Consider the following 16,272-nt stretch of genomic DNA (forward strand, 5'->3'; position numbering starts at 1 on the left):
AGAATAGGTAAATCCATAGAGATAGAAAGCAGATCAGTGGTTGCCAGCGGCTGGGGGAAGAGAGGAATGGGAGTGACTGCTAATTGGTGTGGGGTTTCCTGTAGGGCGATGAAATATTCTGGAACTAGATAGAGGTATTGGTTGCACAACTCTGAATATATTAAAAACCACTTGTAGTGGGTCAAATTGTGACCCCCAGAATATACATCCATCTGGAACCTCAGAATGAGATCGAATTTGGAATAAGGATTTTTGCAGATGTAATTAACACAAGGATCTCAAGGTGAGATCATCTTGGATTGGCAGTGGGCCCTAAGTCCAATAACAGGTGACCTTATAAGAAAAGATCAGGGGAAACAGACATAAGACACAGAGAAAAGAAGGCCATGTGATGACAGAGGCAGAGATTGGAGCCATGTAGCTACAAGCTGAGGAAGGCCAAGCACTGCCAGCAGCCACCAGCAGCTAGGAGAGAGGCATGGGAAGGATTCTCCCGTAGAGCCTCCAGAAGGAACCATCCCTGCCCACACCTTGATTTTAGTTTTCTGGCCACCAGAATGGTTAGAATAAATTTCCATAGTTTTAAGCCTCCCAGATTGTGTTAATTTGTTATGACAGACCCAGGAAAAAATACACCACTGAATGGTACACTTTACAATGATAAGCACACACATGCACACATACACAACCCTCCTTCTGCAGCCTTCCCCATCTCCACCAATGACAGTCCAAACTTCTAGCACTTAGGCCAAACCCTCCTGTTGCCCTATATTCAGGATATAAGCGTCTGATAATCTGCCATATGCTTGTTTTTCCCTCTGTTCTTTTTTCTTCTTTCTCCAGGAGCTTTTAGACTATTCATCTTCCCTGTAGTTCCCTTCATCTTTTGGCCTCTATTAACAATTGTGAAATTATGCCACCCACCGTCTAAAATGGGCAGTGGTGTACTGCATGCTTCAATTAAACAAGGGCTCCACAGGGCTGCAGAATGAACAGATGGTATGTAAAATACACTCTGTCATGTTAGGAACTAAACTTAAAACTATTTAAGAAAAAACTATTCATTGTGAAGATGAATCACATGGAAAGATTGCCATGATTTTTTAAATGAATACTGGTCAAAATAATGTGTAGGGTGTGGAACAATTTGTGTTAAAATTTCTAAAAATCTGGAAAGATAAACAAAAATGTGTTGAGAGAAGCTGTGTCCAGGGTGGGGGCACTGGGGACCCTGAGGTTAGAGGGATGCTTGCTTGTGATTCTTGTTGCATTTTGTGTTGCTTTGGTCAAGTATTTTCTCATCTGCATGTATCACATTTCCACAAGAAATTCATGCATGGAATTCAAGCAAACAGGCTTTCTAAATTGCCATGCTTACGTTCAAGTTATGTTGTCTCAGCCTCAGCACTGTTGATGTTTGGAGCCAGATAATTTTTTTGCAGCGGAAGCCATCCTGCACATTTTATTTTATTTTATTTTTTTATTTATTTGGTTGCACCAGGTCTTAGTTGTGGCACGTGGGCTCCTTAGTTGCCGCATGCGAACTCTTAGTTGCAGCATGCATGTGGGATCTAGTTCCCTAACCAGGGATTGAACCTGGGCCCCCTGCATTGGGAGTGCAGAGTCTTAACCACTGCACCACCAGGGAAGTCCCCATCCCGCACACTGAGGGATGTTGGGCACCATCCCTGACCTTCATTCACCAGATGCCAGTAGCATTCCCCCAACCAAAAACATGTCTGGACATTGCGCAGTGACCCCAAGGGTTGGAATTGCTCTGTGTGGTAACCCCTATGATGGGGCAGGCCCATTCCCTGTGCCTGCCCCCACCCCCAGCCCATCAGCCACACCGTCTTCATTCATTGACCTCATTCATTCATTGCAGAAGAAAAGACGAGAATGCAGCTCTGTGTGACTGCTTCTCGACCATGACTGGGCTGAGAATTAACACAAAGTCTGGCAAAAATCCCGACAAGGGTTGGCAAACTACAGACTTCAAGCCAAATCTGAACTTCCTCTCGTGCCTTCACATAACGTTTTATTGAAACATAGCCACACCCATTTGTGTACATATGGTCTGTGGCTGCTTTCACTCTATAATGGCAGAGTTGAGTCTTTGTGACAGAGACCATCTGGCCTGCAAAGCCTAAAGTACTTTCCATCTGACCTAGCAAAAGTTTGCTGACCCCAATCGAAACAGTAAAGTAGGAAATCTAAGGTGTAAAAGAACATAGTTAGCTTTTTCCTGTGGGACTCAAAAGTTGTCACCATTTTTGAATGACGGTTTGTGGGCCAAGAAAGAGTTTTGCTTTTTGTGAATTGCTCCCATGCAAAAGAAAAGCTGTCCACTATTGCTGGAGAAGCAGGCATGCAAGGAGTCGGACAAAGTGCTGCTCTGGCGAGGGACCTTCCAAGACTTCTTATAGAATGAGGACACTGACTACAATTGAACACCAAATATGCTGACAGTGATGGTCTGAGTGACAGATCATGAGTGAGCTTCCGCCCTCCTGGTTTACGTTTTCCATATTTTTGGTAATGATCACATGTCAGGTCTACAATCAGAAAAACTGTGGTTTCATATCAATTTGGTGACTGCTTCTAGAAGGAGGGGTTGGGGAGGCAATCATAGCAGATGGGAGATAAGAAGACACAACTCAAGGCAGTACTCAAATCCTCTCTGAAAATCCTGCTGTCAGAGCACTGTGGGGGAAACAATCACAAAACAAAGAAATAATGCAAAAAAGCAGTGCCACCATGGTGACACAGCTCTTCTCTGGGGGCACACAGGGAAGGAAGTGACCATCTCTGTGGGGGAGTTATAAACTCCCCCACTTCCCCACATCCTCCCTAACCCCGCAATACCCCCCAAATCTGCCATCACACCAAAACTCTTTGCCAGCTCCTTCTTCTGACCCTTCCAATAAGGAGCGATGGATTTTTAACTTCATATACCTGAAACAAAATTTGCCACCATGCTCATTACTACCTGAAAATCAGAGCTGTTTCACACTCTCCTTCTGCCATTAAATACATTTGCAATTCCCCTCCTAGTTATATACCCCAAAGAATTGAAAACAGGTTATCTTAGTCCGTTTGGGCTGCTATAACTGAATACCATAGACTGGGCAACTTACAAACAACAGAAACTATATTTCTTGCAGTTCTGGAAATCCAAGCTCAAGGCACCAGCAGATTCAGTGTCTGGTGAGGGCTGCTTCCTGGTTCATAGGCAGTGTCTTCTTGCTGTGTCCTCACATGGTGAAAAGGGCAAGGGAGTTTTCTGGGGTCTCTTTTATGAGGGCAATAATCCCATTCATGAGGGCTCCACCCTCATGACCTAATCATCTCCCAAAGGCCATGTTAGAAGCTGCCTTTCACACTGAACAAGTCAGCGTATGTTTCAGAACACTAGGGATTAAAGGAAAGATTTTCAAACTTGCAGAGAAGAAGAAACAGAAAGTCATGATGTCTGAATTCTCAATAGCAACATGGGCAGCTGGAAGAGAGCGGAGCTAGGTCTTATCTGGGTGACACTCAGGTTTTTCAAAACAAAAATATATCATGGGGGCTCCACATACAGGTGGTAGAACTGTCAAAAAACAAGACAACAATTGCCACACACAAATTTATGGTTACTTTCAAAAGGGAAGTTACAGGACTTCCCTGGTGGCGCAGCGGTTAAGAATCCACTACCAATGCAGGGGACACGGGTTTGAGCCCTGGTCTGGGAAGATCCCACATGCCGTGGAGCAACTAAGCCTGTGCACCACAACTACAGAGCCTGCACTCTAGAGCCCATGAGCCACAACTACTGAGCCTGTGCACCACAACTACTGAAGCCCGCACACCCTAGAGCCCGCGCACTGCAACTACTGAAGCCCGTGTGCTCTAAGGCCCACGCGCCGCAACTACTGAGCCTGTGTGTTGCAACTACTGAAGCCTGCGTACTGGAGCCCACGCTCTGCAACAAGAGAAGCCACCGCAATAAGAAACCCATGCACTGCAACGAAGAGTAGCCCCCGCTTGCCACAACTAGAGAAAGCACACACGCAGTAACAAAGTCCCAACGCAGCCAAAAAAAAAAAAAAAAAGGAGGTTACAATCAGGGAGCAGCAACTCTTTAACTTGGGGGTGAGAATATAATAGTGGGTCTATTATTACTTTTTCACCTCTACCTACAAGGTTTTTTTTTATATACTTATTGATATAATCCACAAACCACATAATTCACTCATTTAAAGTGTATAATTAAAGGATTTTTAGTATATCCACAGACTTGTGCAGCCATTACCATAATCAATTTTAAAGTATTTTCATCACCTCAGAAAGAATCACCATACTCTAGCATTCAGCCCCTTTCCCCACCCTTCCACACACACAACCCCAGGCCTAGGCAAGCACTAGTCTACCTTCGGTAGGTGTGGCTTTGCCTATTCTGGACATTTCGTATGAATGGACTCATACACTATGTGATCTTTTTTATCTGGCTTCTTTCGCTCACCATGATGCTTTGAGGTTCATCCACATTGCAGTGTGAATCAGAACTTCATTCCTTTTTATAGCTGTATAATATTCAATTGTATGGATGTACCACATTTTGCTTATCCATTTGTCTGTTGATGGTATTTAGGTTGTTTCCACTTTTTGGCTGTTACAGTAAAGTTGAAGTGACTATTCAAGAATAAATTTTGTGTGGACATATGTTTCCATTTCATTTGGGTATATATACTTAAATGTGGAATTGCTAGGTCATATGGGAACTCTATGGTGAACTTTTTCAGGAATTGCCAAACTGTTTTCCAAAGTTGCTGCACAATTTGCATTTCCACCAGCAATTAAGAGATTTCCAATTTTTAATTCATCCTCATCAAAATTTGTTATTATCTGACTTTTGATTGTAACCATTCTAGTGCATTCCAGGTGGTATCTCATTTTGGGTTTGATTTGTATTTCCTTAATGACTGGTGATGTTGAGCACATTTTCAAGTGCATATGGACCACTTGTATATCTTCTTTGGAGAAATGTTGTCTCAGTTTGTGCTGCTATAACAAATTTACCATAAACTGAGTGGCTTAAACAACGAACTTATTTCTCACAGTTCTGGAGGCTGATGGAGTCTGACATCATGGTTGGGTTCTTGGTGACAGCTCTCTTTCTGATTTATAGATGGCCATCTTCTTTCTGTATCCTCACATGGCAGAAAAGAAAGAGAGAGAGAGAGATCATTTCCTCTTTCGTATCTCTTCTTATAAGGGCACTAATCCCATTCATGGGGACTCCACCCTCATGACCTAATCATTCCCAAAGTCTCAACCTCCTAATACCATCACACTGGGGATTTAAATTTCAGACTATGAATTTAGGGGGGACACAAATATTCAGTCCATAGCAAATATCTATTCAAATCCTTTGTCCATTTTTTAAAAGATTCCACCTCTAAATGAGATCATATAGTACTTGTCTTTCTCTATCTGACTTATTTCATTTAGCATACTGCCCTCAAGTTCCACCCATATTGTCACAAATGGCAACATTTCCTTCTTTTTATGGCTGAATAATATTCCATTACATATATACATATCTCACATTTTCTTTATCCATGGGCACTTAGGTTGCTTCTGTCTTGGCTATTGTAAATAATGCTGCAGTGAACATGAGGGTGCATATATCTTGCTGAGTTAGTGATTTTGTTTCCTTTGGATAAGTACCCCGAAGTGAAACTGCTGGACCACATGTTGGAACCTCTAGTCCACACAGAATGGACTGAACTAGACAGAGGAGATGAGACCAGAAGGAAGAGGCCACAGAGATGCAGTCCTGAGGTCACTTGTGCCTCCGATTATCTTTGAGGTGCCCACTCTGGCCAGGCGCCCAGGCTGGGAGGTGAGATAGGGCACCCGCTCTCTGCAACTTCCTCAGCTGGGTGGCAGTTCTGTCGATGGGACGGAACTCAGGTCAGCTGAGAAGTAAACTGGGGGCCCAAAGTGGACAGCGCCCCTGCTTGTGGGTGCGGGTGGGGGAGCAAAGCACCCCTGAGGGGCCACTGCCAGGCCAGGTCTTCAAGGAGGAGATGAGGAAGGGTGGCTTGCAGGCATCAGAACACTGTGCAGAGGGCTCTTACACAGCCTTTCTGCCTGACTTCAATGCCCTTCCATCTTCTCTCTTCTGGTCCTGGTGCTGAGGTTCTCCAGACGGACTCTAGGGGGCAGCAAGTCCCTGGCTTGCCAGCATCCACCTTTATCAGCCCTCTGGCCAGTTCCGTCCTGCCCAGGCCATCACCCATCAATTCAGATGAAATTGCTCATGTCTTTTCACACTTTAAAAAAATAAAGCCTCGACGTTCACAGATTGTATTCGTGTTTCAGTATTTCTTATATCTTAGAGGAATTCTTTTGACAGGTTCATTGCAGAAAATTGAGATCATCAAGCAGAGAGTTGCAAATCATCCAGAATTGTCACCAGTGAGAGATAAGCGCAACTCACATTCTGAAGCATAAAACTCCACTCGAATTTCAGACAAAAATGAAGTGGAAATGTACACTGGTAACCTGCCATCTGCAATAGCATGGGCATCTTTTTGTTTCAAGTGTCCTTGAATGTCATCACTCTTTATGGCTTTGTTTCACGTTTTGGTGCTGCACCTGCATCGTCAGGGTGGGGTATTAGCCCCAACTCTCCCCTGGAACCTCTCAGCTCTGCACCCTGGATGGTTGCCTGGCCTTGTGTAGCCTGTCTGACTACGTCACGTGGAGCACTTGAGTGGTGGTGAACTGTGGTGGAAGTTTTTTTTTTGGCCGCGCCGTGGGGCAGGCTGGATCTTAGTTCCGCAACCGGGGATTGAACCCACGCCTCTCCAGTGAAAGCACGGAGTCTTAACCGCTGGACCGCCAGGGGATTCACGTGATGGAGGTTTCAATACTGGGGTTGTTGGTCTTCAAAGAAAATTCTGCATCAGGAGAAGGTTGGGTCTGTTTTGGGCACTACCTGGGAGGGAGATAAAAAGAAGGAGATTTGCCCAAAGATCTGGTGAGGCTCAGGCAGACACCTGGCCTTCACGGAGAATGCGCTTGGGGGCCGTAAGAGGGAGAATGTTGGCCCCCCCAAAAGTTACGTCCGAATCCTGACCCCCGGAACCTGGGACTGTGAATTTATTTGGAAAAGGATTTTTGTAGATGTAATTAAGTGAAGGATCTTGAGATGAGATCATCTGGTTTATCTGGGTGGGCCCTAAATCTGGTGATAAGTGTCCTTATAAGAGAAAGGCAGAGGGAGATTTGAGACAGAGAAAAAAGAAAGTCGTGTGAAGACAGAGATTGAAGTGATGCAGCCACAAGCCAAGGAATGCTGGGAAACTCCCAGAAGCTGGAAGAAGCAAGAAGCCTCCTCCCCTGGAGCCTTAGGGTGCATGGCCCTGCTGACACCTTTTTTTCTTTTATTAAATTGAAAAAAATTTTATAGTTAATTTACAATGTTGTGTTAGTTTTTGGTGTACAGGAAAGTGATTGTCATATATATATATATATATATATAAAGAATATATATATATTCTTTTTCATATTCTTTTCCATTATCGATTATTACAAGATATTGAATATAGTTCCCTATGCTATACAGTAGGACCTTGTTGTTTATCTATTTTATATAGAGTAGTTTGTATCTGCTAGTCCCAAACTCCTAATTTATCCCTCCCCACCCACCTTCCTCTTTGGTAACCATAAATTGCTGACACCTTCATTTCAGACTTCTGGCCTTCAGAGCTTCAAGAGAATAAATTTCTGTGGTTTTAAGCCACCAAGTCTGTGGCTGTTTGTTGCAGTAGCCCTAGGAAACTAACACAGGGTTCAATCAGATACATGAAGGGGCTTCTGTAGGAAAAAGAGGGTGCCTCGGCTTTGCTGCCAGGGACCACCTCTGTCTCCTGGGCTGACCCTCTCACTGCACAGATTGGGGCGTGGTCCTCTGGCCTAAGATTGTTTAGTGAGTCTGGACAAGAAGCAGCTTTCAAACTCCTCCCTAGGCTGCCTTGATCCAAGGCAGAAGCTGTGGCCGCCATGTGTATGCGCTGGAGTGAGCGAGGAGAGGCGGGGAGGAATCCACCCGGATGAGTGAGAAAGCCTTGAATTAACTGGTGAGAGCTGGTTGGGCTGTTAGCAGAACAAGGCAGAACAATCTGGATCTGGACCATCTCACTGCCATAACTCAAGTTCAGACACTCCTTTCCAAGGACCTGCCATAGCCAGGGGCTGGGATGGGCTCACGCAGGCGAATTGCAGACTCCACTTGACCTCGAGGAATAACAGTGAACATGGGTGGGGGTGAGGGACTGTGGAGCCAGAGGCTGCACTTGAATCCCGCCCCATGGTGCACCAGGTGACCGTGGAATAGACGGAGCTATCTCCCTGGACCGCACATCCGTCCCCTGCAAACAGGGACGGTGACGGCCACTTCCGAGGAAGCTGGCTTCTATGCACAAGACGGTTTGTTTTTTGTTTTCTTTGCCTTGAATGAATGCAGTGTGATAGACTCTACACATCACATAATATTTATCATTTTTACCATTTGTAAGTGCACAATTAGGAATAAAATGCATTCACCATGTTGTGTAACCATCACCACTATCTATGCCCAGAAGCTTTTTGTCAGCCCCGTCATAAACTCTTTGCTCATTAACACTAAATTCCCCTTCCCCCTCACACCCCCAAACCCCCAGGTCCTGGTCGTCTCAATTTTACTTTCCATCTCTAAGGATTTGCCTATTCCAGGGACCTCATATAAGTGGAGTCATGCAAATTTGTCCTTCTCTGTCTAGCTTACTGAAACGTGGCTTTTAAATGATCAAATTAACTATAAAGGGTAGTGTTGCTTGATCCCATGGCCTGGCAGCCCCACCAAACAGGGAGACCCCACTGACCACGAAACCCGGGTTCCTTCCCTTCCTCCTCTGGTTGTGGCCGGAGTCCACGCCTGTTTCCACGAGGCAGCCCCTGGACCAGACTTCCTCTCCTGCTGAGAAGCCCTTTCATCCCGGCTCCATCCACAGCCCACATTCCTGCCTTTTCGGCTAATTGGAACTGATTGGGTTCCAGGGAGTTCCGGAAGCCCCCCTCAGCGGTTGCAGAGACCTCTGCTATCGTGGGGATTAGCTCAGTGAACCGCTGACCCTAAGCAATTAGGAGCATTTGCTGACACAGTGAGCACCGCCACTGTGGACGCAGAACTCAGGCCAGGACGCCGTCGCTGCGGACCCAGGTGGGATTTGGCTTGTGCTTGGCGAATCCTGGCGTCCTGCTAATCCCATCACAGGGGGCTCAGGCGGGCGTTCATCCTTCCTCTTCCTTTGTGGTTCTCTTTCCTTCTCCCTGTGCTGAGTCAGAATGTTCTGGTTCATACCGTGGGAGAGATTCATTTTCCTCTCTGTTTTTTTTTTTTTGGTTTGGCCACGCCATGGGACTTGCAGGATCTTAGTTCCCCAGCCAGGGATTGAACCCGGGCCACCACAGTGAAAGCTCTGAGTCCTGACCACTGGACCACCAGGGAATTCCCTCCTCTCACTTTTAACGTTTTAGCAAAATAAGACTCTTTGAGAATGCTGTTTTCTCCCTCCAGTAATTGCCCTATAGCCATCACGGGTGCCCTTCTGATAAGCATGTGATGGGCATGATACGCCGGGTAACAGTTTATTCACAGTGGAAGCCTGTTGTGTCTCCTGCCTCCAGCGGGTTAGCTCACCTGGCCAGAGGTTACTGGGAGGTAGAGAAGAGAGGTGAGCATTTCTCCAGGATCCGCGGCTGCAGGATGAGAGTCCACCTGGCAGGCCTGGCACACATAGCCCTCAGCCGTCCCCGACAGACAGACAGACAGACAGACAGACACGTATCATCTCTTGGTGCCCTGTGAAGAGGACACGGCCTCTGTTACCAGTTGAATCATGTCCCCTAAAAAAGACATGTTGGAATCCTAACCCCCAGTACTTCACAATGTGGCCTTATTTGGAAATAGGGTCTTGTAGACTTAAGCAAGTTAAGATGATGTCATTAGGGCCAGCCCTAATCTAACACGACTGGTGTCCTTATAAGAAGGGGAAATTTGGACACAGAGACAAGCATAGAGGGAAGACAGTGTGAAGACACGGAAGGAGGAAGCCGTGTGAAGACGGAGGCAGAGACTGGAGTGATGTGGCCACAGACCAAGGATACCTAGAGCCCCCAGAAGCTGGAGGAAACAAGGAAGTTCCTCCCCTAGGGCCTTCAGAGGGAGCATGGCCCTGCCAACGCCTTGATTTCAGACTTCAGGCCTCCAGAACTATAAGAGAAGAAATCCCTGTTGTTTAATGCCACCCAGTTTGAGGTACTTTGCTATGGCAGCCCCGGGACATTCATCCAGCTGGTAAAAGCGCACCTGAAGTAGCTGAACTTTCAGGTCTCCCTGTGCAGCCCCCTCCCATCTGGGGTGCAACACTGACTCTGGATGGCACCCCCAGCCCAGGGTCTGCCCCAGGGGATGCTAGATATGTCTGTTCCTCCCACTTCCCACGCTGAGATCTGCCTATTTGTTTCATCAGGGCATTTTAACATATGGTTTCATCACAACGTGAACTCTAAGACCAGAAACAGATTACAAAGAGACCCTGGCTATTTTGTCCATTTTCACTCAGAAATCCTGGGTTTTTTTTCCTCACTAAAAGGTATGCCCAAATTAAGTGTTTTCCCTTTACACATTTTCTATTGGTTCCAGGCTCTTATAAAGTATGTGAGATAAAAAGAGAGAATCTCTCCCTAGTTTCTCTCCAATAGTTTGGCGTGGACTTTTCCTGATACGTGTATGTATCTTTATGAACACTCATGCATGCATACACACACACACATGTGCGTGCGCACATGCACGTGTGCACGCAGAACTGTCACTCATTCAACCAAAAGGTATTCATATGTAGAAAATTGATCCAAAGATCCCTGCTCTGGTGGGGTTTACCCTCTAGTGAGGGGAGAAAGCCAAGACATGATAAACACAATAAATAAGTTATATAGTATATCAGAAAGGAGTAAGCACAGGCATACCTTGGAGATATTGTGGGTTTGGTTCCAGACCACTGCAATAAAGCAAATATCACAATAAAGCCAGTCACACAAATTTTTTGGTCTCCCAGTGCATATAAAATTATGTTTACACTATACTGTAGTCTATTAAGAGTGTAATGGCATGATGCCTAAAAAACAATGTACATACCTTAATTTAAAAATATTTTATTGCTAAAAAATGCCCACCATCATCTGAGCCTTCAGTGAGTCATAGTAGTAAAGTCAAAGATCACTGATCACAGATCCTCATAAGAAATATAATAATGATGAAAAAGTTTGATGGACTTCCCTGGTGGCACAGTGGTTAAGAATCTGCCTGCCAGTGCAGGGGACACAGGTTTGAACCCTGGTACGGGAAGATCCCACGTGCTGTGGAGCAGCAAAGCCTGTGTGCCACAACTACTGAGCCTGTGCTCTAGAGCCCACGAGCCACAACTACTGAGCCCACGTGCTGCAACTACTGAAGCCCGCGCGCCTAGAGCCCGTGCTCTGCAGCAAGAGAAGCCACTGCAATGAGAAGCCCATGCACCACAATGAAGAGTAGCCCCTGCTCGCCGCAACTAGAGAGAGCCCGTGTGCAGCAACAAAGACCCAACACAGCCAAAAAATATTTTGAAATATTTCGAGAATTACCAAAATGTGACAGAGACACGAAGTGAGCAAATGCTATTGGAAAAATGGCGCCGATAGACTTGCTTGATGCAGAGTTGCTGCAAACCTTCGATTTGTGAAAAACACAGTATCTTCGAAGCACAATGAAATGAGGTATTCCTGCATAGTTGTCCCTCAGTATCCACGGGGTATTGGTTCCAGGACCCCCCTGCAGATACCAAAATCTGCAGATGCTCAAGTTCCTTATATAGAATTGTGTAGTATAGTAAGCCCTCTGTATTGGTGGGCTCCACATCCTCAGATACAGAGGACTAACTATATTATGAAAAAGTAAAAAAACAAAAACAAAAAACAACAACAACTGAGAAGGCTAGGAGGGTGAGGAGATCAAGGTGTCAGAACAGCAATTGTACCTCTTACTGAGGAGGTGGTGAGGAGTTTTGCCATGGGAGTATCCAGGTGAAGTATATTACACACAGAGGGAACAGCCAGTGCAAAGGCCCTGGGGCAAGAGTGCTCTGGCCAGACCAGGAGCCTCCAGGGGGTTTGGAGCAGAAAAGTGAGGGCTATGCCATTTGTTTGCATTGTTTGGTGTGGTATCACCCAGAGGTGGCAAACTACAGCCCCCAGGCCAAATCCAGCCTGCAGCCTGTTTTTATAAATAAAGTTTTATTGGCACAAGGCCATGCTCATTCATTTACATATCGTCTGTGGCTGCTTTCATTCTCCAGTGGCAGAGTTGAGTTGTTGTGGATTTCCTGTATTAAACCCCTTTCTGTTAAAAGATCTCAAGTGACTTCTGTTTCCTGCCTTGATCCCTGACTGATACACTATGTTATGACACATAATAAATTGTGATACGTCAGTAGAACTAGACACAATTTCAGCCACCCTCAAGGATGAATGTGGTAGGCTGAATAATGTCCTCCCCCCTCCCAAAGATATTTGTGTCCTTATCCTCAAAACCTGTAAATATCATGGTTATGACAAAAAGGACTTTGCAGATGTGATTATGTTAAAGATCTTGAGACGATAGTGAGATTATTCTGCATTTGCAGGGGTGTCTTAAATGTAGTCACAAGCAAGTGTCTTTATGAGAGGGAAGCAGAGCAGAAGGCAGTCTCACACAGAAATAGGAGATGTGGCAACAGAAGCAAGAGGTGGGTGCCCTCTAGGAAAGGGTCACACGACGAGGAACTCCGGCAGCCTAAGATGCCTGGAAAGTCAAGGGCAAAGATTCTCCCTTTGAGGGACTTCCCTGATGGTCCAGTGGCTGACTCCGTGCTCCCAATGCTGGGGGCCAGTGTTCGATCCCTGGTCAGGGAACTAGATCCCACATGCCGCAACTGAAGACCCCAAGTGCCGCAACTACAAAAAAAAAATCCTGCATGCCGCAATGAAGATCCCACACACAGCAACGAAGATCCCACTTGCCGCAACTAAGACCTGGCGCAGCCAAATAAATATTTTCAAAAAAGATTCTCCCCTTGAGCTTCCAGAAGGAACTAGCCCTGCCGACACCTTGACTTAGCCTGATGACACTGGTTTCAGACTGCTGGCCTCCAGAACTGTAAGAGAATAAGTGTATGTTGTTTTAAGCCACTAGGCTGGTGGTAATTTGTTACAGCAGCTGTAGGAATACAGACTGTTTTGCAGATTGTTCTTTCATTGAACAATATGTCATATATCTTTCCGTGTCAGCATACGTAGCTCTCCTTTGCTCTTTTTATCAACTCCCTGATATCTCATTGTGGGGAGGTAACCTTATTTACTTAGCCATTCTCCCTTCTGATGGACATTTAAGCTGTCTCCAAGGTTTTACAACGTTGCCCATCCGACTTCTGGAAGTTTCATCACAGCATGGTATGCGAGCCTTCATTAACTGCATTTGGTCTCTTTTCTTTGATTGATTAAAAATGACTCATGTGTGTTTCTGATGAAAAGGGCCCTTGAGATTATCTGCCCCGCATCCCACACTCCGCTCCCTCCACGACCTTGGCCTGGGACCAGTTCCCAAACAGCTCACTCAGCAGATGTCTGATGATTTCAGAAAGCGAAAGGGTCGAGGGTCATGTCCGTCAACTCTCTGCAGAGCCCCCTAGGGCCATGCCCGCGACGTTGCCCATCAAAGCCAAGTACAGAGCCTTGACCACACCATGACCACAAGGGTTTCCATCTTTATTATCCCTTCCATCACTTCCACAGTGGGCTGGCTCAGCTTACAAACCAAACAAAGATTTTCCTGCTGGCACCACACTTGCCCGCAGAGAGCTAGAAGCTCCTGGCCTTCGGGTCCAGAGCTGACCTGGCCACGGGCCAGCGATTTGTGCAGTCACATGGCGGTGTCTGCATCAGCCCCCCTGAGCTGTCTTGAGAGGCCCGGGAACACGAGGCCGTTGGGATCAACATCCACAGATTTAGTGTCAGGGACAAACAGGGAGGGGGGCAGATCTGCGGAGTTGCAAGGCGGGCCCAGGCAATGGCTGAGCCAAAGCAATTTGCAATTATTCTGCAGTTATGAAGCAGAATAGGACATGTCTTGAAGAATTCTGAAGATATTTTATGCAAAATGACTTGTGAAATTACATGATGACCCTCGAACAGACAAACATTTATGAGCTATACTTTCTAACCGCCTGTGATCTAATCACTGCCTGTAATCTAGTCACACAGGGGAAAAGTGATTTGGGGCGCATCCCACTCTTTGTGAGCTCTTTCCTGTAACCCTTTTAAACCTCCGTCCCATGCAATGTCTTTGCATCTCCTGTCTCCCTGCGTCTCCTTTGACAGCTGGAGACCCAAAGACCCTATTTCCAAATAAGATCACATTCACAAGTTCCAGGGCAAGAAGTAGGACTAAGGATATAATTTTTTGCCAGGGGATACATTTCAACTGGCTTACAGGGGTCAAGCTCTTTTTCTCCTTCAATTCTAACAGCACTTACTTTTTTACTGACAAAATTTTCCTAACAGCAAATTAATCTCAATACTATGAAACAAATCATTTGTGGATTAACGGTAAATAAGAGATTTTCTCTTAGAGACTTGTATCTTTTTTTTTTTTTTAAAGATTTAATGTTATATATTTTAATATTTTATTTATTTATTTATGGCTGTGTTTTGCCTTCGTTTCTGTGTGAGGGCTTTCTCTAGTTGTGGCAAGCGGGGGCCACTCTTCATCGCGCTGCGCGGGCCTCTCACTATCGCGGCCTCTCTTGTTGCGGAGCACAGGCTCCAGACGCGCAAGCTCAGTAATTGTGGCTCACGGGCCCAGTTGCTCCGCGGCATGTGGGATCCTCCCAGACCAGGGCTCGAACCCGTGTCCCCTGCATTGGCAGGCGGATTCTTTAACCACCGCGCCACCAGGGAAGCCCCAGAGACTTGTATCTTAATGGAAGTAGTGTAGATTTAAGTTGGAAACTCAGTTCTATTTGGTTGGCCAAAAAGTTCGTTCAGGGTTTTCCAGAACGGCCAAACCCAAACGAACTTTTTGGCCAACCCAACACTATTCTGGTATAGTAAATTATCAGCAGATGACAAACTACGATATGCAATGCAGAGTTTAGTCCATGCACTAATACCAGCAGAGGATTCTAAAAATTTTTTTTAAGATGCTCACGGATTTGTGCAATACATCTGACTGAAAAACAGCTCCTTGTTGATCTTTTTTTTTTTTCTTTCAATGAGAACATTTAAGTTGGGGCCAAGTTCTCTGCCTGGTGCCTAGTCTCCAGGCTGCCATCCCGGGGGACCCTTGTAGGTGCAGGGGGCTGCAGGGCTCCACCCCCCCCAAGGAAGGAATGGGCCATGCAAAGGCTGCTGGGAACAGCCTTTCAGGCTGAGTGCCCAGAGCAGGGCGCAGCAGGGAAGCACCTGGCTGGGGTATGTGGGCGAGGGAGAGAGGAGGGCGGTGAGATTCTGGGACAGCCACCGTCTCCCGGACGCAGCCTTCTCATGCGAGGACTGCAGAGAACAGTCATCCTTACTCGAGGTGGTTATGAGAAAAAAGAAAAAAGAAAAATGACGTGATTCATACCCAGTATGTGGTATGATGAACCACAATCATAAAGGCCAACCATTATTATTATTATTATTATTGATGCTATTATTGTTGTTGATGGTCTTTTTCACATCAGGGACTTTGTGGGCCCTTTCCAGTCCTCAGCAGAACCATGGTTGGTTTTCTCCACCAACTTTGATAAGCTGTGAAGGGTGCCTCAGGAAGGAACCTGGAAAACATCATGCTGAGTGAGAGAAGCCAGGCCCCAAAGTCCACACGTTGTATGATTCGGTTTACATGAAATCTTCAAAGCAGGCAAATGTATAGAGACAGCAGATTAGTGGTTGCCAGGGGCTGCAGGGGGATTAGAGAGTGACTGCTAATGGGGATGGGGGTCTCCTTTTGGGGTGATGGAAATGTCCTAGAATAGGTTATGGTGATGGTTGCACAACTCTGTAAAATACTAAAAACAGTTGAATTGTAGAGTTTAAATGGGTTAACTTTCTTATATTTTTAAATTTTATTTATTTATTTTTATTAAAGTTTAGTTGATTTACAAGGTTGTGTTAGTTTCAGGT

Source organism: Balaenoptera musculus, chromosome 3 (assembly GCF_009873245.2).
Source record: "Balaenoptera musculus isolate JJ_BM4_2016_0621 chromosome 3, mBalMus1.pri.v3, whole genome shotgun sequence".
In the NCBI taxonomy this organism is placed as follows: domain Eukaryota; kingdom Metazoa; phylum Chordata; class Mammalia; order Artiodactyla; family Balaenopteridae; genus Balaenoptera; species Balaenoptera musculus.